At 36.6% G+C, this 25,232-nt stretch overlaps 1 long non-coding RNA gene across 1 annotated transcript; it reads right to left on the bottom strand.

Moving 5' to 3' along the window:
* Positions 1-268: 268 nt before the first annotated feature.
* On the bottom strand, positions 269-23,206 carry LOC135277474 (uncharacterized). The gene is made up of 4 exons (XR_010345078.1): positions 23,109-23,206; positions 14,029-14,196; positions 833-949; positions 269-408 (listed from the first exon to the last, which is right to left on the bottom strand). It is a non-coding gene; the product is annotated as an uncharacterized LOC135277474 (long non-coding RNA).
* Between the last annotated feature and the right edge of the window lie 2,026 nt (positions 23,207-25,232).

Raw genomic sequence — 25,232 nt, 5'->3', positions numbered from 1 at the left:
ATTAATTTTGGGGAAAGCCAGTGAAAAACTACAGGGGAAAAAAGGGTAATTCAAAATGCTGGCAAACTATCTCATTATGTTTTTCCATTACAGCAGGAGTTTTAACTGCCTACCACATGTCCTCACTAACGTTAGATGAAATGCAAAAGAAACCTTCAGTGGATCTTAATCCACTGTGTACATATGTATGTATGTTGGTGGTGGTGGGGCGATGGGGAGAGATGCTTAAAATGCATTAAGAAAAACTAGAACAGACACTCTTACCTGAGAATTCATGGGCTCCATAAGGGATCCACAGACGGACTTTCAGGGGGTCCTTGAAATCACATGCCAAGATTTGTGCATACATATATATGTGTATATTTTCTGCAGAGAGGACCCATAGCTTTCATCAGTTTCTCAAAGGATCTGTAATTTAAAACAATAACAACTTAAGAACTGAGACAGAGAACATGGCCAAGCTGCAGATAGTCTGACTAAATGACACGCAGATTATTACATGGTGAGCTTAGTCAGAAAAAGCTTTTTGAAGGAATGACTAAGTCAGGTCCCGAGCCAAGAAAAGTTTCTGCTGGGTCTGCTTGTATGTGTAGATATGACTAATTTATTAAATATAACAAATCATTACAGTAAGAAGCTGTAGCATCCAGCATTTCACTAATTGGGAAAGCTTTAGAAAATTCCATTAGGTGCAGTGGTTCGTGCCTGTAATCCAGCGCTTTGGGAGGCCAAGGCGCTGGATCGCTTGAGCTCAGGAGTTCAGCTTGGGCAACATCGTGAGACCGCATCTCTACAAAACATACAGAAATTACTTGGTCATGGTGATACGTACCTGTAGTCCCACTTCTTGGGAGGCTGAGGTGGGAGAATCGCTTGAACCTAGGAGATGGAGGTTTCAGTGAGCCGAGATGGCACCACTGCACTTCAGCCTGGGTGCTACAGCAAGACCCTGTCTCAAAAAAAAACAACAAAAAAAGTGCATTAGTCATCACTCCTAATTTTACTGTTTAATCTAGTAATCAGATTTTAGTATGTTTTGAAACTTCCCTGAATGAATGCAAAATTCAAATAAACCTCTGTACTTCATGAAAATAGTAATAAGTCATTGTGATCATATGAAATTGGTGTTCTTATTACCCATCCTTCCATCTTCCCCCAATTTTAGTTGAGAAAACTGAGGCCAGAGATGTAAATAAATTGCTTAAAACAACATGTGTGAAGTGGCAGAACTAGGAAACAAACCCAGGCATTCAGCTGCCAAAACCTACTCTTAAATGTGGGAACTGGATTCACCCTTCCATATATGTTATGCAAGTAATATAGTTTTAAAAAATTACAGGCCAGGTGGGGTGGCTCACACTTGTAATCCCAGCACTTTGGGGGGCTGAGGCAGGAGGATTATTTGAGCCCAAAAGTTGCAGACTAGCTGGGTAACATAATGAGACTCTGTCTCTATAAAAAGTAAAAAAAATGTACTGAGCATGATGGAGTGGGCCTGTAGTCCCAACCACTCCAGGTACTAAGGTGGGAGGATCTTTTCAACCTTGTTGTCAAGCCTGGGTGACAGAGCAAGATGGTGTTGAAAAAAAAAATTACACTGATTTAAAATAAATTAATGCATTTTCTATTTGCTTTCCAAGTATTTAGAGTGTTTTAATTTTTCCTTCCTTGTCAATTTTATTACAAAGTGTATTTAGCATGAAACAAGTCGGCAAAATGATGGGATTTTCATATAATATTTTATTAGATGTTTGAACTTGTCCTGAATTTTGGTTTTATGATCTCACAAGAGGTATTTGTATTTGTTTCTGAGAAAACAAAAGAAATCTTGTATTTGTTTCTGAGAAAAATTTCTATGAATTTTATGTTTGGGGTTAAACGTTTTGTTCTGCATATCCAGAGGCTAACATTCTCCTTGTGCTATATTGCTGAAAACTCCTAACCTTACTTCTCATATATTTGATTTTGCTAGACTCTCAGAAGGCTCTTAAGTATCTAATATAGCATCAGTTACATGCCCTCAATATTAGCACTCAGAGACGAACCACAATAAATTCAAGAACAAATCTGATTACTGAAACAGGTTACAATCTAAGCATCAGTTCCTTCAAGAGCATTTCCTAAGATAAAAATAAATATTTCCCAGGCTCAGTATATATGCAGCCATTAGTTTACAATCTTTTTTTTGTTTTTGAGATGGAGTTTCACTCCTGTCACCCAGACTGCAGTGCAGTGGCGTGATCTCGGCTGACTTCAACCTCCACCTCCCGGGTTCAAGCGATTCTCCTGTCTCAGCCTCCCAAGTAGCTGGGATTTTAGACACCCACCATCATGCCTGGCTAATTTTTTGTATTTTTAGTAGAGACGGGGTTTCGCCATGTTGGGCAGGCTGGTCTCAAACTCCTGACCTCAGGTGATCCACTCGCCTTGGCCTCCCAAAGTGCTGGAATTATAGGCTTGAGCTGCCACGCCTGGCCTAGTTTATAATCTTCTATACCAATGATCCAACTATGAGGTGTGAAAAACAGAGTTTCCCAAGATTGTTCATAATTATTTTGTATTTGGTAAAGGAACATAGGGAGAAAAATGAGAAAACAAAAAAGTTCCTCAGCATTCTGGGAAGGTCATGCCACTTGATCACAGCTTATCACTTTCAATTTAATCGTCTTTGGAAGGAATCTTTCCAATTAAAAACATGGCATAGATTGCTAGCTATAACTCAGTATACATTCTTTTTTTCTTCTTCTTGATAGAACCTTGAATATTAGCTGGGCATATGGATACTCAGAATAAAATCTATATTCCAGTCTTTGTTGCAGCTATATGTGGTCTTGTGACAATTTTGTAAAATAGAACATAAGTAGAAGTAGTGTGTGCAAATTCTTCCCCCTTCCTTCCAGCCTTCCTGGCTGGCTAGAATGCAAAAGTAATGGCTGGAACACATGGAAAAGTGAAGAAATGTGGTCATTTTCAATCAAGAAACTACAGTCATTCTGAATGTATGTGCTAAAAATATCTTTTTTTATTTGATGCTTACCTTTTCATTGTTTTAATGGTCTATTTTAAGAAATAGAAGTTCTTAATTTTAATTCATCCAATTCATCATGTTACCTCCTTTTATATAGCGGGTGTTTATTCTGTACTGCTTAAGAAGCATTTTTCTATCCAAAGATCATGAAGACTTGCTTATGGTATTTTCAAAAGATTTGTTTACCATTCACATTTAGATATATAATTCACTTAGAATTAATATATGAACATTGTGTAAAGTTGGGGTCAGGTTTCATTTATTTTCTTTCTTTTTTTTTTTCTGAGACGGAGTCTTGCTCTATCGCCAGGCTGGAGTGCAATGGCGCAATCTCGGCTCACTGCAACCTCCGCCTCCTGGATTCAAGCTATTCTTCCGCCTCAGCCTCCCGAGTAGCTGGGATTTTAGACACCCACCATCATGCCTGGCTAATTTTTTGTATTTTTAGTAGAGACGGGGTTTCGCCATGTTGGGCAGGCTGGTCTCAAACTCCTGACCTCAGGTGATCCACTCGCCTTGGCCTCCCAAAGTGCTGGAATTATAGGCTTGAGCTGCCACGCCTGGCCTAGTTTATAATCTTCTATACCAATGATCCAACTATGAGGTGTGAAAAACAGAGTTTCCCAAGATTGTTCATAATTATTTTGTATTTGGTAAAGGAACATAGGGAGAAAAATGAGAAAACAAAAAAGTTCCTCAGCATTCTGGGAAGGTCATGCCACTTGATCACAGCTTATCACTTTCAATTTAATCGTCTTTGGAAGGAATCTTTCCAATTAAAAACATGGCATAGATTGCTAGCTATAACTCAGTATACATTCTTTTTTTCTTCTTCTTGATAGAACCTTGAATATTAGCTGGGCATATGGATACTCAGAATAAAATCTATATTCCAGTCTTTGTTGCAGCTATATGTGGTCTTGTGACAATTTTGTAAAATAGAACATAAGTAGAAGTAGTGTGTGCAAATTCTTCCCCCTTCCTTCCAGCCTTCCTGGCTGGCTAGAATGCAAAAGTAATGGCTGGAACACATGGAAAAGTGAAGAAATGTGGTCATTTTCAATCAAGAAACTACAGTCATTCTGAATGTATGTGCTAAAAATATCTTTTTTTATTTGATGCTTACCTTTTCATTGTTTTAATGGTCTATTTTAAGAAATAGAAGTTCTTAATTTTAATTCATCCAATTCATCATGTTACCTCCTTTTATATAGCGGGTGTTTATTCTGTACTGCTTAAGAAGCATTTTTCTATCCAAAGATCATGAAGACTTGCTTATGGTATTTTCAAAAGATTTGTTTACCATTCACATTTAGATATATAATTCACTTAGAATTAATATATGAACATTGTGTAAAGTTGGGGTCAGGTTTCATTTATTTTCTTTCTTTTTTTTTTCTGAGACGGAGTCTTGCTCTATCGCCAGGCTGGAGTGCAATGGCGCAATCTCGGCTCACTGCAACCTCCGCCTCCTGGATTCAAGCTATTCTTCCGCCTCAGCCTCCCGAGTAGCTGGGATCACAGGCACGTGCCACCATGCCCGGCTATTTTTTGTATTTTTAGTAGAGACGGGGTTTCACCATGTTGGCCAGGATGGTCTCGATCTCTTGACCTCGTGATCCACCCACCTCGGCCTCCCAAAGTGCTGGGATTACAGGCATGAGCCACCGCGCCCGGCCTCATTTATTTTCTAATATGACTAACCAATTGACCCAGCACCATGTATTGAAGACATCCCAGTACTCTCCAGTGCTCTTTGTCGTAAGTTGTGTCCGTATGTACATGGATCTGTTTGTTTAGCCTTGTGTCAGTACCACACTGTCTAATTACTATAGCTTTATAATAAGTCTTTACACATATTTTTCTTTTAAAAAAATGTTTATTTTCCATTCATGGGATACATGTGCAGTTTGTTACATGAATAAATTGTGTGTCACTGTGGTTTGGTGCATGAATGATCCTATTACTCAGGTAGTGAGCATAATATTCAATGAGTAGTTTTCCAACCCTCATTTAGTCCTCATTTATTAGTCCCCAGTGTCTGTTGTTTCGTGTTTATCCTCATGTGTACTCAATGTTTAGTTCCCACCTATGAGTGAGAACATGCTATATTTGGTTTTCTGTTCTTGTGTTAATTTGTTCAGGATAATGGCCTGTAGCTGCATCCATGTTACTGAAAAGGACATGATCTCATTCTTTTTATGGCTGCATAGTATTCCATAGTGTATGTGGACCATATTTTCTTGATCTAGTCCACTGTTGATGAGACAGTGGACTACATCTAGGTTGATTTCATGTCTTTGCTATTGTGAATGGTGCTGCAATGGGCATAAGACTGCATGTGTATTTTTGTTTATGTCTATATCAGATTAGTCAGCAGTCATTTTCTTTGAGAACTTAAAATACCTCATTCTTTTGTCTTTTATCTTTTGTTCTTTCTGTTGAAATGTTCTACCTTTCTGAAGACAATCTTCATTTTTTTCCTTTCCTTTTCTTTATATCTTCAAACATTTTTTTTTTGAGATATCCCCATTGTCTTTGGTCTTCCACAGCTGTACTATATATACCTAGCGTGTATTTCTCTTTATTTTTTCTGTTTGAGGTTTGTAGTTTTTGAGTCAGTCATTTGCTGTTTTTTTCTTTTTTAAATCAGCTATTATCTCTTCAAGTATTGCTTCTTTACCATTCTCCTTCTTTCCTTCTAGGTATATTCATATGTTAAATCTTCTCACTGTGCCTTTCATATATCCTATTATCTGTTTCCCATCTCCTTATCTTTCCATGCTTTATTTTGAATATTTTCTTATGATCTATCTTCCAACTCATTACTTTCCTTTTCAAATGTATGTCAAAGCTGTCATACTCAGTCATCAAGTTTTCAATTTTAATTATTTTACTTTTTAGTTCTTCAATTTTTATTTGTTTCTTCATGTACATGCATACGTATTTTTTTGAGTTCTCTGCTGAATTTTTCATGTTTTTTATCTTCTTGAACTTGTAAACTTATTTATTTTAAAGACTATCTCTGAAACGATAATAACTGAAGTCCTTGTTGATATTTATATACTCTAGTTTTTTTCTTCTTGATTTTTTTGTTCATGTCATGTTTTCTTCTTGTCTGCTTATTTTTGATTGTATGCTTCACATTTTTGGCATGATTTTTTGTATAAATAATTTGAGGCTAGACTGATGTTATTTTTATCACAGAGAAGATATCATTTTGCTTTTCCCAGTTATCCAGAGGGCACTAACAATGCTGGATCATCTCAATCCAATGTTACAGACTGAGAGGATTCGTAGCTGGATTGCTCTTCTATAAGAATCTATTTACATCTGATTTACACGTACTTCTAAATTCATCCTGTCAAGATTCTAATCTAATGCAAGGGATGTTTATCAGGTTCCCCTGTTGGCAAAATTTCACTCCAATACCTGTCTCACTAAAACCATAAGAATTTCAAAAGTGACACTAAACTTCCCAGGATTTCTTAGAGATAAGCAGTCCCAAACGTCGAGCTTACTTTCCTGCGCCTTTTTATCCCTCATCTCCTAAACTGGTAATTCTGCATTTGCTTGATAGTTCTCTATTGCTTCCAAGCAGATTTGAGTATATTTTTCCACTTTTCTAGTTGTCCTCAGCAGAAGAGTTGGCCTGAATGTCCTGGTTTGCCTTTGCCAGAAGCGAAGGTCCTCTTAGACATTTAAATAATATCTTAAGGCATGTGACTTATCTCACAATTTCCCTACTATTGGAAGTTGGATAATTCCCTTTCAAAATGTTGCTGAACTGCAGTTGTCTGTGAAAGTGTTTGTTGGTAATCTGTTTAGAAAATCGACCTTGAATCTTTATACTATCAAATAAATTTTTGAATCTGTTTATAGTTTTTCATACACAAAGATATCCTCTAGGATTTTGATAGAAATGGCTTTGAATTTTTATAATGTGAAAAGTGAAAGCCTCCCAAAGTTCTGGGAATACAGGCATGAGCCACTGAGCCTGGCCCCAATACCATCTGTTGAAAATACTATTCTTTCCCCATTGTGTATTCTTGGCACCCTTATTGAAGGTCAATTGATCATGAATGAATGGATTTATTTCTAACCTCTGTATTCTGTTTCATTGGTCTATGTGCCTGTTTTTATGCCACTATCATCCTTTTTCTATTACTGTAGCTTTATAATATATTTTTGAAATAAAAAAGCATGATGCTTCCAGCTTTGCTCTTTTTCGAGATTGTTTTGGCTATCTGGAGTCCTTTGTATTTTCTTATAAGTTAGAATTTTTTTTTTTTATTTCTGTAAGTTAGAATTTTTTTTTTTTAATTTATTTCTGTAAAAAATGCCACTGGCATTTTGATAGAAATTACACTGAATCTGTAGGTCACTTTGGGTAGTATGGCCAAATTTTAACAATTTTAAGTTTCCAGTCCATGAACTAGGCATGTTTTTCCACTTATTTTTATCTTCTTTAATTTCTTTTATTATTGTTTTGTAGTTTTCAGTGTACAAATCTTTCACTTCCTTTGTGAGGCTTATTTTATTCTTTTTGATGCTATCATAAATAGGATTTCTACAAATTTCCTTTTTAGATACTTCATTATTAGTGTGTAGAATGCAAGTGACTTTTATATGTTGATATTGTATCTTGCAACTTTACTGAATTTGTCTATTAGTTCTAACAGTTTCTGTGTGTGTGTGTGTGTGTGTGTGTGTGTCTATAGTCTTTGTTTGTCTATGTATAAGATCATATTATCAGCAAACAGATAATTTTGCTTCTTTCTTTCTGATTTGGATGCTTCTTTCTCTTGTCTAATTTCTCTAGCTAGACCTTTCAGTACTGTGTTGAAAAGAAGTAGCTAGACTGGGCATCCTTGTCTTTTTCCTAATGTTAGGGGAAAAACTTTCAATTTTTCGCCACTGAGTATAAGGTTCACTGTGACTTTTCATATATGACCTTTTTTTAATGTTGAAATTTCCTTCTATTCCTAGTTTGTTGAGAGTTTTTATCATGAAAGTGTGTTGAATTTTGCTAAATGCTCTTTCTGCATCTACTGAGATGATTGTGGTTTTTATCCCTCATTCTGTTAATGTGGCATATTATATTATTTTTTCTATGTTGAAACATCTTTGCATTCCAGGGAAAAATCTAAATTGGTTATGATGTAGGATCCTTTTAATGTGCTGTTTCATGTAGTTTGCTAATATTTTGTTTTGTTTTGTTTTGAGACAGGGTCTTGCCCTGTCACCCAGGCTGGAGTACAAGGGTATGATCATAGCTCACTGTCACCTCAAACTTCTGGGCTCAACTCATCCTCCTGCCTCAGCCTCCCGAGCAGCTGGGACTACAGGCACTTGCTACCATGCCTCACTAATTTTTTATTTTTTTTGTGGAGACAGGGTCTTGTTATGTTACCGGGGCCGGTTTCAAATTCCTGGTCTCAAGCAATCCTTTAGCTTCAGCCTCCCAAAGTGCTGGGATTACAAACATGAGCCACCACACCTGGCCTTTGCTAATATTTTATTAAGGGTTTTTGTATATATGTTTGTCAGGAATACTGGCCTGTAGGATACTTTTTTGTAGTATCTTTGTCTGGCTTTGGCATTATGGTAATACTGGCTTCAAAAGAATTTGGAAATATTCTTCCCTCTTCAATTTTTTAAGAACACACTGAGAAGAATTGATGTTAAATTTTCTTTAAATGTCGGGTAGAATTTGCAAGTGAAGTCATCTGGTCTTGGACTTTTCTTTGTTGAGAGGTTTTTGATTATTGATTCAATCTCCTTACTGGTTATAGGTATGTTCACAGTTTTAATGTCTTCATTATTCAGTATTGTTAGGGTGTATGTTTCTAAGAATTCACCAATTTCTTGTAAGTTATCCAATTTGTTGGTGTATAATCGCTTATAGTAGTCTCTCACTCTTTTTAATTCTGTGGCATTAGTTGTAATAACTGCTCTTGTGTTTTTTCATTTGAGTCTTCTCTTTTTTTCTCTTAGTTAGGCTAGCTAAAGATTTGTTAATTGTATTGATTTTTTTTCAAAAAAGTGTTTCTGATTTTTAAAAGTTCTCTATTTTATTTATGCTCTAATCTTTATTATTTCCTTTTTTCTGCTGAAAGTGAGCTTAGTCTGTTCTTCTAGTCCCTTGAGGTTGGTTTGTTAATTTAAGACTTTTCTTCTTTGTTAATATAGGGGTTTATTGCCATAAACTTACTTCTTGGTACTGCTTTTTTTTTTTTTGCTGCATCCTGTAAGTTTTGGTATATTTTGTTTTCATTTCCATTTGTTTCAAGATATTTTCTAATTCCCTTTGATTTCTTTTTTGACCCATTGGTTATTCAATAATGTGTTGCTTAATTTCCACGTATCTGTGGAGTTTCTAGCTTTCTTTTTGCTGTTGTTTCTAGCAGTACCCATTGTGGTTGAAGACGATACTTGGTATGATTGGATTCTTCTTAAATTTGTTCTACAGATGCCTGTTAGGTCCATTTTATCTGTAATGTTCTTCAAATGTGCTGTTTCCTTATTGTTTTTCTGTCTGGATGCTCTATCCATTATTGAAAGTGGGGTATTTAAGTCTCCTATTGTTACTGCATTTGTGTCTATTTCTCTTTCAGTTCTGTCAGTGTTTGCTTTATTATATTTAGGTGCTAAGATGTTGGATGAGGATGTATTTATAATTGTCATATCTTCCTTGGTCAATTGACCCTTTTATTATTAAATAATGTCTTTCTACATCTCTTGTGATGGTTTTTGACATTATATAATAATAAATGCCAACTGACCAGGAAGACATGGCAATTATAAATTATAGTTTATGAAATATCTATTTCTTGAGTTTGATTAGATTCATTTGTAAAATTGTCTAGGCCCTATACCCTTTTGGTGTGGGATAGGAGCAGACTTTTGAATGACTTTTTAGTTTCCCTAATGGCTATTGGTATGTTCAGGTTTTCTGTTTCTTTTTATTTTTGAGTTGATTATGGTAATTATGTTTTTTAAGCATTTGTATATTTCATTTTCCAAATTTATTTTAGTAAACTTGTTCAGTGTACTCATGTTTTTAAATCTCTACCAATGTATAGTTACCAGCCCCTTTGTTCTCATATTGCTGATTTTGCCTTCTATTTTTCCCTGTTGTGATTTAGTGCAGATTATTTTATAAGACTTTTCAAAGAATTTTCTGTTTTTATGGTTTGACTGTTTTTTGTTGTTGTTTATTTAATAGTTCTGTTTTGGCCATGGTAAGGTTTGTATGCCCACTAGACATCCAAGTGGCGATTTCAAGATCCAAGTGGAGATTTAAGGCAGTTGGATATCCAAGTCTGGAGCTTATAGAAGAGGTCAGAGATGGTAACATAAATTATGAGAATGATCAGCATAGAAATATTATTAAAAACATGGGGCTAGATGAGATCCTGTAGGAAAGAATGTGGATCAGTGTTTCTCAAAACTGGGAAGGACCAGTTGTATTTTCCTAATCCAATCTGAGACAGACCAATACTTTGTAAAATACAATGGTATAAATCACTATAAAAATGAAATATAAACTATTAAAAAACAAAGATATCCAAATTCAAGCCTAATTTTTTATTCTTAGATACAACAACATAAACATATGCTATCAAATTGTGATTATAACTTTCTAAAGGCTTAGTCAGTTTCTGTATCTCTGTCACTGCAGGCTGGTAACAAACAGTTAATGGACTGACACTGGTATGCAGACCAAGGCTTTGAGTAGCACTGTGTGCCTAGAAAAGAGAAGAGAATCAAGGACAGAGCCCTGGGGCACTCTGACCTTTAGAGATCTGGTAGTTGGGGGAGAAGGCAACAAAAAAGCCCTCGAAGAGCAGCCGTGAGGTAGAAAGAGGATCAGGCAAGTTTACAGTCCAGGAGGCCTGGAGAGTGTTTCTAGGTGGAGACAGTGGTCAGACATTTCAAATGTTACTGAGTGGGTTGGGTTAGGTAATACAAGGACAAAGCATTGATCATTGGCTTTGTCAATATTTGACAAATATTAGGGATGAAAGTCCCTTTAGAGTGACTTTGAGAGACAATGAGAAGGGAGAAAGTAGAGCCAAGTACAGGCAGCTTTTTCTAAAAGTTTTATTCTAGTGAAGACCAGAAAAATAGGGCTTTGATTGGAAGGAGATATGGGGTCAAGGGAGGGCATTTTGTTTAAAAAACACAAGGGACAGATATTGTATGATTCCATTTATATGAGATTCTTAGAATGGTCAACTTCATAGAGATGGAAAGTAGCATTGTGGTTGCCAGGGGCTGGGAAAGGAGGGAATGAGGAGTTAGTGTTTAAAGGGCCTTCAGTTTTGGTTTGGGAAGATGAAAAACAAAATGGATGATGATAATTGTGCAACAATGCGAGTGTGCTTCATGCCACAGAATTATACATCTAAAAATGGTTAAAAGGGTTAAAATGGTAATATGGTAAATTTTATGTTACATACACTTTAATCCAATAAATGACATATTATATATGAAATATCAAGAATACTTTTATGTGAATGGAAATAATTCAGTAGTAAGGAAACTGATGGTGCAGGTGACCCTAATTCAGAAGCAAGTTTACTTAAGTGGCTTCCATGTTGGGAAATTACAATCCAGTCCCAGTTTGTGAGCAGGGTCTGGTGGTGGATGTGTCCTCATCTGTTTTCCAAAAAATCAGCTTGTTTCTTGTGGTAATTCCGGCCTTTGTTCTTGTGTATGCAAACCAGGCCAGTAGCTTTATGTAAAATACCTGGTTTCGGTTAGTTCCTTTTTTCCTGAGAAATTTGAAATTCCACTACCCATTGTCTGCTATGTCTATTAAACTGAGGCTTGAGTCTTTGTAGACTTATGAGGCAGAGCTCAAGGTAATAAAAGGTAATAATTAATATTACTTGAGTACTTACTGTATGCCAGGTACCTTACACTTAACCTCCATAAGCTTCACAAGAGTCCTAGGAAGTAGGTGTTATTATTAATATGACCATTTTATAGATGTGGAAACTGAGGCACAGAGATGTTAAGTAATTTGCCTATCATCATACATTCAGAACATAGGAAGTGGTAGCTTTGGGATTTGAACTAAGGCAGCCTGACTTGAGAACTCTAGTTTACATAGAGGGTAGATACAGAAGTAAGAATTCATCACCCAGTATATAATAATTTGGGGATGCTAACCCAAAAATTTCTCCATCATAACATCAGCACTATGTTTATACTGTGGGTAGTGGATTTTGATGAAGAAAAATATGATTTATCACATTAAAGTAATGTCATTTGCTTAATTTTTTGTTGGCATTACATTTTTAAATGTGTTTGTTTTTAGAGCTATAAATGATCTAAAATACATAACCTAATTTACGTTTTTGCATATTTGCTTAGTATTATAATAAAATATTATTTTAACCAGCAATAGAAGTCCTAAAAAATTTTTGCCCTTAACAGTTTGACTAAATAAAAACAAACCATAATGGTGTAATTTTGTAAAAAAAAAAATTTTTCTGGAAGAAAGAGGATCTTTGTTTTTTTATCTTAGTTCCCTGAGAATATACCAGACTTCTGTTTGTAGAGAGGAATTAATGTATGACTTAACAGGACTGTTCTAATTTGACCCAAAAGCCCATATTTGAGGGACTTTCTGAGACCTGTTCAAAGGCTTCAGCTGCCTGGGTAACTGAGCATTGTAGAAGCAGAATTCCAGTTTTCAATTGCTTCTCAAGGCAGGCTTTATTTAGTTCAGGAAGAGAGGGAATGTGCTATGATTCTTAAAGGAACTTGGTGTGATTTTGCATTGCGATAACAGATTTGCAAGATGCCCACCATGGGCATTTTCTTAGAGGGAAAAAAAGAGTAGATTGTGATGATCTGTTCTGTTTCACCAAGATTGCAGAACATGTTAAAAACAGGAGCAACTAGATGACAGACTGTGAAGTTGACCAGGGACCTTTATATTGCCCCATTATGTATCCATTCCTATTCCTAACTGACAGTCCAAGTGTGTGCCTTACTTTTTGGTGCGGGAGTCAGGAGTCATAGCTGTTACTTTAGCCCTATAACAACTTTGTAAGGGTTGAATACAAAATGAAGATCATTTTCATAAACTTTTAGGTTGACTCCTTGGTGACAATGAAAAGGTTTAATCTGGGCTCACAAAATTGCTTCTAGACACTATAATAAAGTTTAACATTACTATAAGATCTGCTTTCAATTCCACTTTACCCTGGCAAATAATGAGAAATGATTAAATATTTCCTGAATGAATTAATGAATGAAACTTTCATTACCGTCTGATACTTTCCAAATAGAGATTATATTGGAATATTATTTGACAGGGGAGTATACTTTTTTATTTTGACCATTTACTGTCAGATATTTCATGTCTTGAAAAACCCTAATTCTGAAGTGGAATTCTTCATGGCATGTGAATAACAGAAAAAAAATATTACTTGTCTTAACAGTAACCACATTTGTTAATAAGATGTCTGGGTTAAGCACTTTTATTTTTTATCATAAATCATGGTCATCTTATCTCCAACCCAGTTGCTAGACATGTAATAAGCAAAAGCACAAATGAATTATTACTTGCTAGTTTTTCACAATAAGATTGAAACAGGTGATCAGTTGCAAAGGAAAGAGGAAAATCTGAAAGAAAAGTTGGAATTCCTCGTTGTTGCCTTTTGCTGTGATAAGATATTAAAGATGAATGATAACAAAAGCAGAGTGATGATACCCAGCATCTGCAAAATTGGGATAATAAAACTGCCACTCTGATAAGATTAAATGCAAATTCACAAAAAGCATGTAATTATTTAAAAAACAATAAACACATATAGAGGGCTTAGTACATTCCAGACATTCCCTGTCTTAAGGTGTTCACAGTTTCAACTCGTTTAATTCCTACAATGATTCAGTGAGGCAGGCCGTTGAATGATGAGGTCATCATCATTTGTTCCTCTTTGATAGATGAGGACAACTGAATGACAGAGAAATGAATTTACCTGAATCCATCAGCTAGTAAGTGACAGAGCCAGGACTTGAACCTAGGTGGTCTTGCTGCAAAGCTCACACTCTTGACTATGAGGCTAATACTGCTTCTCAAAAGATGGCAGCAGATGTATGAAATGTTGATTATCCTCAAATATCATTGAAGACCCAGCTCTCACAATCTGTGTTTTGAAAAAAAATTGGAACCCTTTTATTGTGATAAAGTCTTTCTTATTATCCTTAATCCAAAGGGGTTAGAAAGGATTCAGGAAATAATGCTAGTAAACTACCTTTAGCTTTCTGTTTGGAATTTACAATTTAAATGTAGAGGGACAATCATTATCTATACATTTTAGCAACCACTATTTACTGTAAGTGCACACAGAAAAGTGCACATAATAAGTCAGATAAAAAACTGGCATCAGACAGAGAGAAAAGCGAAATAACATAAAAGGGACCCAGAGTTCACACATGCACTTTCTGCTACATTATTGATTAGGGCATTGTTTGATTAATCTTTTCTTCTGTTAAAGATCAGCTAGGGCAACAGCTATAAAGAATTTTGAGATATTAAAGTAATAATTCTTATGGTACTTTTATTCTAGAAAGACTACAAAAAGTTTCCAAGAGATAGACTGAAATCTTGAGTATTAAGTTCTCTTCATGTTTCAGAATTTAGAAAATTTCCATTCAGCTTTAACTAGTCCCTGAACAAATATAATTTTGTTTGGGACACACAATTTAATTCATGAAAAAAACAGAGTAAAGCTGCAGATGCCATTAAAAAAAAAATCACCCAAATAATAAACATTATAAATAAGACAGGTATTTCATTATATTAGAGAAAAAAATGAATTCATTTTATGTGGTTATTGGTTTCACAATAGCAGCTTTGAGATAAATGTAATGCTATGTAGATATTTACTTTTGATTTGCAAAGTGGCTGAGAACATTAACCAAACATTTTGCTGCAGTGGCTAAAAGAAAATAAATCATTGATAGTGGTTATTGCTTTTAAGAGTATTATATTAGGCAAATAAACTTTTAATTACGAAATTTCTACCAACATTCATAATCTCATTACATTTCTTAAAACTTTTAGCTTAGTCCTGGTTGCCTGGTGCTAAGTATTTAAAGGAGGCAATTTTCAATACGTAGTTAATAAATATGAGGCTCACTAATCAATTTCAAACTTGAAATATATTTAAAAGAAAACATTTGATTGCCAAACCTTCAATGTACTTTTTCAGTGATTTAACTTTCTCTTGTAGTACCAGTAACATACTTGGTATAATATTAATAAGAATGTTACAGATTAAATATTCACTACATTTATTTATCTTTATTTTATTTATTTATTTGTTATGAATTTTGTGTCCTGTAACATTACTTATGCATAAAATTAACATCAAAGTGACATGGAATTTGTGAGTTCAATAATTTTTTCTAAATGTATAAAATGAATTAGAAACAAATTAAAGAATAAAATTCAATGTCTTTTTCCTAAACACCTTGTTTATTTCCTTAGGAATCTAGTATTTTCTATGAGAAATATTGTATCATCTGGAATAAATTAGCATGACATTAAAAGCTAAAAATATATACTCCTCAGAACAATTCTCTCTTAGTTCAGGGATGGTCAGTTGTAATAGCCTTTTGAATGTCTCTTCATTTACACTTTTCAGGATAATTTTCTGTGTATTCTGTTTATTCCTGAAGTCCTGAATTTATACATTCTAAAAAATTGGATAGAGCCCTTTAAAAATTTTTGAACACATTCTGCATTTTCTCATTTAATGCCCTTAAGTTGAATAATGGAGCTATACTAAGTTTCGTTTTGGAAATGTCCTAGTTAGAGCGAAAAGTCTTTACAATGACTATGACTGAATGGCTCAACATTTTAAACTGTGAACAACTCATCAGCTTACCTAATTAGTTGTATTGCAATTCAATATTTATATTCCTTAATACTTTTTCCCTTTAGTTGTCTTCCAAAAATCTGAACAGTTATTTGATAATTTTATAAGTAAATAAAATAACTTTTCTGATTATAGTTTAGATTGTAACAGTTATAAAAACATATTTATAACACGATACATTAGTGTATTAATGTACTGAGTCACAAGGAGTTAACTTTTCAAATCCTGAAGAAAAAAAATGAAGACTTTTTAATATCAAAACATGGATTTATAAATTAATTTCTCTCAACATAAGTAGGGACACTCATCAACTTTCTTTTATCTCTTGAATTTGTTTCCGTATTTTGTTCTGCGTTATTTTATGTTTTTATATGAAGTTTCATGTCACATGCAAATCACATTGCATCTAAAAGTTTAATTTTGTAGGATTGTAAGTGATCATCAGTATGAGCCCTTCTTTCCTTGATATACGGTCATGGATTGCATTCCTACTGGCACGATCTGACGTTGTTCATTTCACGTTGGGGATAGTCTATACATTTCCAAGAGTTGATTTGAACATTTATCTCTCTCCTGGAAAAATAGCTTTGTTTCCATTTAAGCATCAAAGCTTAAATTTAGACTTTCGTTTCAGAAGATCTGTATTTAATATGTTCTTTGTAATTTTTTTTTTGTAGAGTCAGGAAAAATAAAAACAAAAAGTTAACAAGTGAACACCATGTTCATTCATCTTTACATACTTTGAAAGGAGAAAAATCTTCAATCAAGAGATTATTTGATATTTTTAACATATAAACTTGTACTGAATTTAATTAAAAAATAAGCAATCTTTTTTTGTTTGTTTGAGGGAGAGAGACTATGTATTTAGATATATAAGGGGAAATTCCATTAAAGCAACAGAACTGTTTATTACAAAAAATTTTTTTTAAACAAAACGTATTACAAAATAAATTCTTATTTGTTGTACAATTTTTGGCATTGGTGGTCTGAGTCACGGCTTACGATTGCTTTAAAAAGTAATCTATTGGATGTTTAAAATCAGTATCTTTATAATTTTAAGGGACTGCAGGTTCAGATAAAATACTATAACTCATCTTCTAAATTATGAAGTTGTTTGCAAGTGATGGCCTTGGTGAAAATAAATGGTAGCTTTATCATCATCATCATCATCATTATATTTTTTTTTTTTTTTTTTTTTTTTTTTTAATTGCATTTTAGGTTTTGGGGTACATGTGAAAAACATGCAAGGTTGATGCTTAGGTGCATACGTGGCAGTGTGATTTGCTGCCTTCCTCCCCTTCACCCATATCTGGCATTTCTCCCCATGCTATCCCTCCCCAATTCCCCACCCCCCCGCTGTCCCCCCCACTCCCCCACAATAGACCCCCATGAATAGTGCTCCCCTCCCTGTGTCCATGTGTTCTCCTTGTTCAACACCCGCCTATGAGTGAGAACATGTGGTGTTTGATTTTGTGTTCTTGTGTCAGTTTGCTGAGAATGATGGTTTCCAGGTTCATCCATGTCCCTACAAAGGACGCGAACTCCTCGTTTTTAATGGCTGCATAATATTCCATGGTGTATATGTGCCACATTTTTCCTGTCCAGTCTATCATCGATGGGCATTTGGGTTGGTTCCAGGTCTTTGCTATTGTAAACTGTGCTGCTATGAACATTCGTGTGCATGTGTCCTTATAGTAGAACGATTTATAATCCTTTGGATATATGCCCAGTAATGGGATTGCTGGGTCAAATGGAATTTCTATTTCTAGGTCCTTGAGGAATCGCCACACTGTTTTCCACAATGGTTGAACTAGTTTACACTCCCACCAACAGTGTAAAAGTGTTCCTATTTCTCCACATCCTCTCCAGCATCTGTTGTCTCCAGATTTTTTAATGATTGCCATTCTAACTGGTGTGAGGTGGTATCTCAATGTAGTTTTGATTTGCATTTCTCTAATGGCCAGTGATGATGAGCATTTTTTCATATGCTTGTTGGCCTCATGTATGTCTTCTTTTGTAAAGTATCTGTTCATGTCCTTCGCCCACTTTTGAATGGGCTTGTTTGTTTTTTTCTTGTAAATCTTTTTTAGCTCGTTGTAAATTCTGGATATCAGCCCTTTGTCAGATGGGTAGGCTGCAAAAATTTTTTCCCATTCTGTTGGTTGCCGATTCACTCTATTGACTGTTTCTTTTGCTGTGCAGAAGCTGTGGAGTTTGATTAGGTCCCATTTGTCTATTTTGGCTTTTGTTGCCAATGCTTTTGGTGTTTTGGTCATGAAGTCCTTGCCTACGCCTATGTCCTGAATGGTTTTGCCTAGGTTTCCTTCTAGTGTTTTTATGGTGTTAGGTCTTATGTTTAAGTCTTTAATCCATCTGGAGTCAATTTTAGTGTAAGGTGTCAGGAAGGGGTCCAGTTTCTGCTTTCTGCATATGGCTAGCCAGTTTTCCCAACACCACTTATTGAACAGGGAATCCTTTCCCCATTGCTTGTTTTTATCAGGTTTGTCAAAGATCAGGTGGTTGTAGATATGTTGTGTTGCCTCCGACGCCTCTGTTCTGTTCCATTGGTCTATATCTCTGTTTTGGTACCAGTACCATGCTGTTTTGATTACTGTAGCCTTGTAGTAGAGTTTGATGTCTGGTAGTGTGATGCCTCCTGCTTTGTTCTTTTTGCTTAGAATTGACTTGGCTATGCGGGCTCTCTTTTGGTTCCATATGAAGTTTAAGGTGGTTTTTTCCAGTTCTGTGAAGAAGGTCATTGGTAGCTTGATGGGGATAGCATTGAATCTGTATATTACTTTGGGCAGTATGGCCATTTTCATGATATTAATTCTTCCTAACCATGAACATGGAATGTTTCTCCATCTGTTTGTGTCCTCTCTTATTTCGTTGAGCAGTGATTTGTAGTTCTCCTTGAAGAGGTCCTTTACATTCCTTGTTAGTTGTATTCCTAGGTATTTTATTCTCTTTGTAGCAATTGTGAATGGCAGTTCGTTCTTGATTTGGCTCTCTTTAAGTCTGTTATTGGTGTATAGGAACGCTTGTGATTTTTGCACATTGATTTTGTATCCTGAGACTTTGCTGAAGTTGCTTATCAGTTTCAGGAGCTTTTGGGCTGAGATGAGGGGGTCTTCTAGATATACAATCATGTCGTCTGCAAATAGAGACAATTTGACTTCCTCCTTTCCTAATCGAATACCCTTTATTTCTTTTTCTTGCCTGATTGCTCTGGCTAGAACTTCCAGTACTATATTGAATAGGAGTGGTGAGAGAGGGCATCCTTGTCTAGTGCCAGATTTTAAAGGGAATGCTTCCAGTTTTTGCCCGTTCAGTATGATATTGGCTGTCGGTTTGTCGTAAATAGCTTTTATTATTTTGAGATACGTTCCATCGATACCTAGTTTATTGAGGGTTTTTAGCATAAAGGGCTGTTGAATTTTGTCGAAGGCCTTCTCTGCATCAATTGAGATAATCATGTGGTTTTTGTCTTTGGTTCTGTTTATGTGGTGAATTACATTTATAGACTTGCGTATATTGAACCAGCCTTGCATCCCCGGGATGAATCCTACTTGATCATGGTGGATAAGCTTTTTGATGTGCTGTTGTAATCGGCTTGCCATTATTTTATTGAAGATTTTTGCATCTATGTTCATCATGGATATTGGCCTGTAGTTTTCTTTTCTTGTTGAGTCTCTGCCAGGTTTTGGTATTAGGATGATGTTGGTCTCATAAAATGATTTGGGAAGGATTCCCTCTTTTTGGATTATTTGGAATAGTTTCAGTATGAATGGTATCAGTTCCTCTTTGTATGTCTGGTAGAATTCGGCTGTGAACCCATCTGGACCTGGGCTTTTTTTGGGTGGTAGGCTCTTAATTGCTGCCTCGACTTCAGACCTTGTTATTGGTCTATTCAGGGTTTCGACTTCTTCCTGGTTTAGGCTTGGCAGGAGGCAGCTGTCCAGGAATTTATCCATTTCCTCCAGGTTTTCTAATTTATGTGCATAGAGTTGTTTGTAATAATCTCTGATGATGGTTTGAATTTCTGTGGAATCTGTGGTGATATCCCCTTTGTCATTTTTTATTGCATCTATTTGATTATTCTCTCTTTTCTTTTTTATTAGTCTGGCTAGTGGTCTGTCTATTTTGTTGATCTTTTCAAAAAACCAGCTCCTGGATTTATTGATTTTTTGAAGGGTTTTTCGTGTCTCTATCTCCTTCAATTCTGCTTTGATCTTAGTTATTTCTTGTCTTCTGCTAGGTTTTGAGTTTTTTTGATCTTGCTCCTCTAGCTCTTTCAATTTTGACGATAGGGTGTCAATTTTAGATCTCTCCTTTCTTCTCATGTGGGCACTTATTGCTATATATTTTCCTCTAGAGACTGCTTTAAATGTGTCCCAGAGATTCTGGTATGTGGTGTCTTCATTCTCGTTGGTTTCGAAGAACGTCTTTATTTCTGCCTTCATTTCATTGTTTATCCAGTCAACATTCAGGAGAAAGTTGTTCATTTTCCATGAGGCTGTGCGGTTCTGGGTTGGTTTCTGAATTCTGAGTTCTAACTTGATTGCACTGTGGTCTGAGAGACTGTTTGTTATGGTTTCCGTTCTTTTGCATTTGCTGAGGAGTGATTTACTTCCAATTATGTGGTCAATTTTAGAGTAGGTGTGATGTGGTGCTGAGAAGAATGTATATTCTGTGGATTTGGGGTGGAGAGTTCTGTAAATGTCTATTAGGTTTGCTTGTTCCAGGTCTGAGTTCAAGTCCTGGATATCCTTGTTAATTTTCTGTCTCGTTGATCTGTCTAATATTGACAATGGTGTGTTGAAGTCTCCCACTATTATTGTGTGGGAGTCTAAGTCTCTTTGTAAGTCTTTAAGAACTTGCCTTATGTATCTGGGTGCTCCTGTATTAGGTGCATATATATTTAGGATCGTTAGCTCTTCTTGCTGCATTGATCCTTTTACCATTATGTAATGTCCTTCTTTGTCTCTTTTGATCTTTGTTGCTTTAAAGTCTATTTTATCAGAGATGAGAATTGCAACTCCTGCTTTTTTTTGCTCTCCATTTGCTTGGTAAATCTTCCTCCATCCCTTTATTTTGAGCCTTTGTGTATCCTTGCATGCGATATGGGTTTCCTGGATACAGCACACTGATGGGTTTTGGCTTTTTATCCAATTTGCCAGTCTGTGTCTTTTGATTGGGGCATTTAGTCCGTTTACATTTAGGGTTAATATTGTTATGTGTGAATTCAATCCTGTCATTTTGGTGCTAGGTGGCTGTTTTGCCCTTTGGTTGATGCAGATTCTTCATTGTGTTGATGCTCTTTACCTTTTCGTGTGTTTTTGGAGTGGCTGGTACTGGTTGTTCTTTTCTATGTGTAGTGCCTCCTTCAGGAGCTCTTGTAGAGCTGGTCTGGTGGTGATGAACTCTCTGAGTTCTTGCTTGTTCACAAAGGATTTTATTTTTCCTTCACTTATGAAGCTTAGTTTGGCTGGATACGAAATTCTGGGTTGAAAGTTCTTTTCCTTAAGGATGTTGAATATCGGCCCCCACTCTCTTCTGGCCTGTAGGGTTTCTGCTGAGAGATCTGCAGTGAGTCTGATGGACTTCCCTTTGTGGGTAACCCGACCTTTCTCTCTGGCTGCCCTTAGTATTTTCTCCTTCATTTCAACCCTGGTGAATCTGATGATTATGTGTCTTGGGGTTGCTCTTCTAGAGGAGTATCTTTGTGGTGTTCTCTGTATTTCCTGGACTTGAATCTCGGCCTGCCTTGTTAGGTTGGGGAAGTTTTCCTGGATAATATCCTGAAGAGTATTTTCCAGCTTGGATGCATTCTCTTCGTCACATTCAGGTACACCTATCAAACGTAGATTAGGTCTTTTCACATAGTCCCATATTTCTTGTTGACTTTGTTCATTCCTTTTTACCCTGTTTTCTCTAATCTTGCCTTCTCGTTTTATTTCATTGAGTTGATCTTCGACCTCTGATATCCTTTCTTCTGCTTGGTCAATTCGGCTGTTGAAACTTGTGCATGCTTCACGAAGTTCTCGTGTTGTGTTTTTCAGCTCCATCAATTCGCTCATATTCCTCTCTAAGTTGTCCATTCTTGTTAGCATTTCGTCAAGTCTTTTTTCAAGGTTCTTAGTTTCTTTGCATTGGTTTAGAACATGTTCTTTTAGCTCACGGAAGTTTCTTATTATCCACTTTCTGAAAGCTGATTCTGTCATTTCATCACACTCATTCTCCATCCAGTCTTGTTCCCTTGCTGGTGAGGAGTTGTGATCCCTTGTAGGAGGAGAAGTGTTCTGGTTTTGGGTGTTTTCATCCTTTTTGCGCTGGTTTCTTCCCATCTTTGTGGATTTATCCACCTGTTGACTTTGTAGTTGTTGTCTTTCTGATTTTGGTAATTTTAAGTCTGCTGTGGCAGAACACATAAACCCCCTGCTCTTCCCCCCAGGTGTTCTGTCCCAGGGAGTTACGGTTTTATGATGTTCCCCTGTGCGGTTGCTGTTTTCCCTGCCCACAAGGTGGCAGCCTAGTCACACTCAGGTTGCAGAGGCTTCGCTAAGCTGCTGTGGGCTCCACCCAGCTTCCGTGTGAACTTCTGGGTGTAGTTAGAACTGCTTCCGATATGTTGGCCCGCCCCTGTAGTGACGGAGTCTCTGTAGTGGCGGATTGCCTTGGTAGAGAACAGCAGGGTGCCTATGGAGAACGCCCCTCCTCCACAGAGCTGGACAGTCCCGGTTTCAGTTGTGTTTCAGGTCTACTTGCTGGTTAAGAGGGGACACCGTCTCATCTGATCTGCCTCCGGAGCCGCTGCGTTGGCTAAAGCCGCGGCTCTGAGATTCGTGGCGCTGGCCTGGCTCCCCGTTTCAGCTCCCCTTGCTGGCTTATAGGGGACTCAGACTCTCTCACTTTGTACCGTAAGCCGTTGCCTCAGGGTGCCGGCCCAGCGGCTGCGCCGTTCAAGCCAGCGGCGCCAGCGGCGCTGGCGACCCGTGTGGCTTCTCTGCGTGTGAATCTCCTGGTCTGTGGGCAGTAAAAATCAGTCTGGAAATACGGCGTCCACTCACCCTCTGTGCTTTCTCTCGGAGCTGCATTCCCGAGTTCCTCCTAAGCGGCCATCTTGGATCGAGCCCTCCATCATTATATTTTTTAAATGACTGTGTAGTACTCACCTTGTAGCTCAACGAAGGTTTTTATAGGTCCTCTTGAATTGGATGCATTTTTATAAACCCTCCATAGTTAGATAAATACACAGCAGCTGCAAAACCTGTAAGGGCTGAGTATATCTGCTGTGAAAAATTCGATGCTTTTCTCTTTGGGGCTTCAACAGAATCTAATGAGTTTTGGAAGTTCAAAAAGCAGAAAGCGCCCCCATATGTCCAGGATCTAGAATATACAGCAAATGAAATCTAGTTTGAGTGTGAAACCAGCAATGGTGGCTTTAGTCTTGGACAAATCAGCAACAGAAAGGGCTTTAACTTGCTGCTGCCCCATTTGTTGTACCCCAAAGACAGAGAACTGGTAATCTCTTGTTTTCTTACCAGCCCCCGAAATCTGTTATCTGGAAGGCACTTGATAGGCTAATAAACATTAGCCTATCATGTTATAATATATCGTATTATATGTAATTTGCTGAGATTTAATACGCTGCTTCCTCTGAGAAATTTGCATGTTCATTATAGACAATGCTATAAAACGAGGGGCTTCTGAAGTGTGAAATTTCCGGGATCACTAGGTCAGTCCGGAAGGGCCAGGGTTGGGTGAGGAGAGTGAGGCTAAATCATGCAAATAATAGGCTCTAATTCAGTTTTTATTACAATTTTTGATATTTTCCTTATCATTATTTTTCTGTGTTAATTTTTTATTTTTGAAAAGATTGCATTAAAATATTTATCTCGATTACTAAGTTTTTGGACACCTCCTTAAATTCTGCACACCACTCCACTACCCCCAAGTTCAGTGCCTTACTTGCTTCACCCTAGTCCTTGCCCATTCAAGAGGAAGTAATCTTTTTTGGGGGTGGTCAGGGGGAGGTATCCACCATTCCCAGTATTCTAGATATCACACTGTAAAGTTGCCAACCAGTCCACCTTCCCAACTGAACTCGATGGCCACCAATAAATAGTTTCACCACGTCTATCACAAGTACACTGTGTAGGGCAACTGAACTGGAAACTTGCCACCAGTCCAGTGATGTTGGAAAGGTTTAATGGGTTCATGTAACAAGGGAGGAGGAGGTCCACGGGTTCAAAGGATCATAAAATAATAAAGTCATATAACATTTTTTAATTACTCTAATAAAAAAAAAGACCTGCCATATTGCAATGATATCTGTAGCCCAGGAATGGTATTTCACTTAGCTTGCTCAGTAGTCATTATTTTTCACATTTCAAATCGTGTCTTTTTCTGGTAGAATGAAATAGATGTAACTAGGTTGGAGAGGATATGTTCTAAAAGCATAGGGTTTAATATTGACTTCCCAGAGAGACAAATGAAGGCTTCCAGTGTGCGCCTCAGTTGCCTTGGTGAGAGCTGAAGGCTCAGTACTCCCAAGCCTGGAGTGTGACCAGATTTCAGCCTTCAAAGGTCAGCATCTGAGGCTTCTGAAATGCAGTATTTGGAGTGCTTTTGAGGCTTATGACAGGGAAGAAGAATAGTTTAGTTGTGTTCAGCAACCTTGAGGATTCATAGGCAGTGCTGTTTTGAGTTGAATCTATAATATGTTTTGGTGGAGTTTGTTTTCCTTCTGTAGATCAGTTTCCTGGTTTTAACAAAATAGGGGACCTAAATAGGGAAGCTCTTAATTGCAGCTGGGCAAGAAGGTAGGGCTACAGAGAGGATGATCTGGATAAAAACCCAAAGTTTAAATTCACTTATAACTTTGCTTTTATACATGAAAATAGATCCCCATCCAATGTAGGCTTTTCATTTCATTTTAGTATGACTGAGACGTCTTCATCATTGTGTTTATCAGGAATTAAAATCTTGATGGGGAAAGGTCTAATAAATTCATTTAAGAGCTGCCTAGAACTCACTGTGGAAGAAACCTGGCTACAAATAACTAGCCAGTCTCATAGTTGATTCACGTTTGATTAATAATGGTGATGGCAGTTATGCATACTCTATTTTTCAACTCACAAAAGTCAGAGAAAAGGAATAAACTAATCCTATATTAGAAGATAACTTTCTGTCATATTTATAAAAAGCATTAATATATACTAGAAATTAGACTATGATAGATGTTGCTTTTCTTGATATCCTTTTCATGGGAAATTTTATGTTTGTGTGTTTAAAGA

Source organism: Aotus nancymaae, unplaced genomic scaffold, assembly GCF_030222135.1.
Source record: "Aotus nancymaae isolate 86718 unplaced genomic scaffold, 86718_ANA_hifiasm-v0.15.2.pri h1tg000032l_0, whole genome shotgun sequence".
Taxonomy (NCBI): Eukaryota; Metazoa; Chordata; class Mammalia; order Primates; family Aotidae; genus Aotus; species Aotus nancymaae.
The sequence above is the reverse complement of the archived record's forward strand: the minus strand, read 5'-3'. Positions and strand labels throughout refer to the sequence as shown.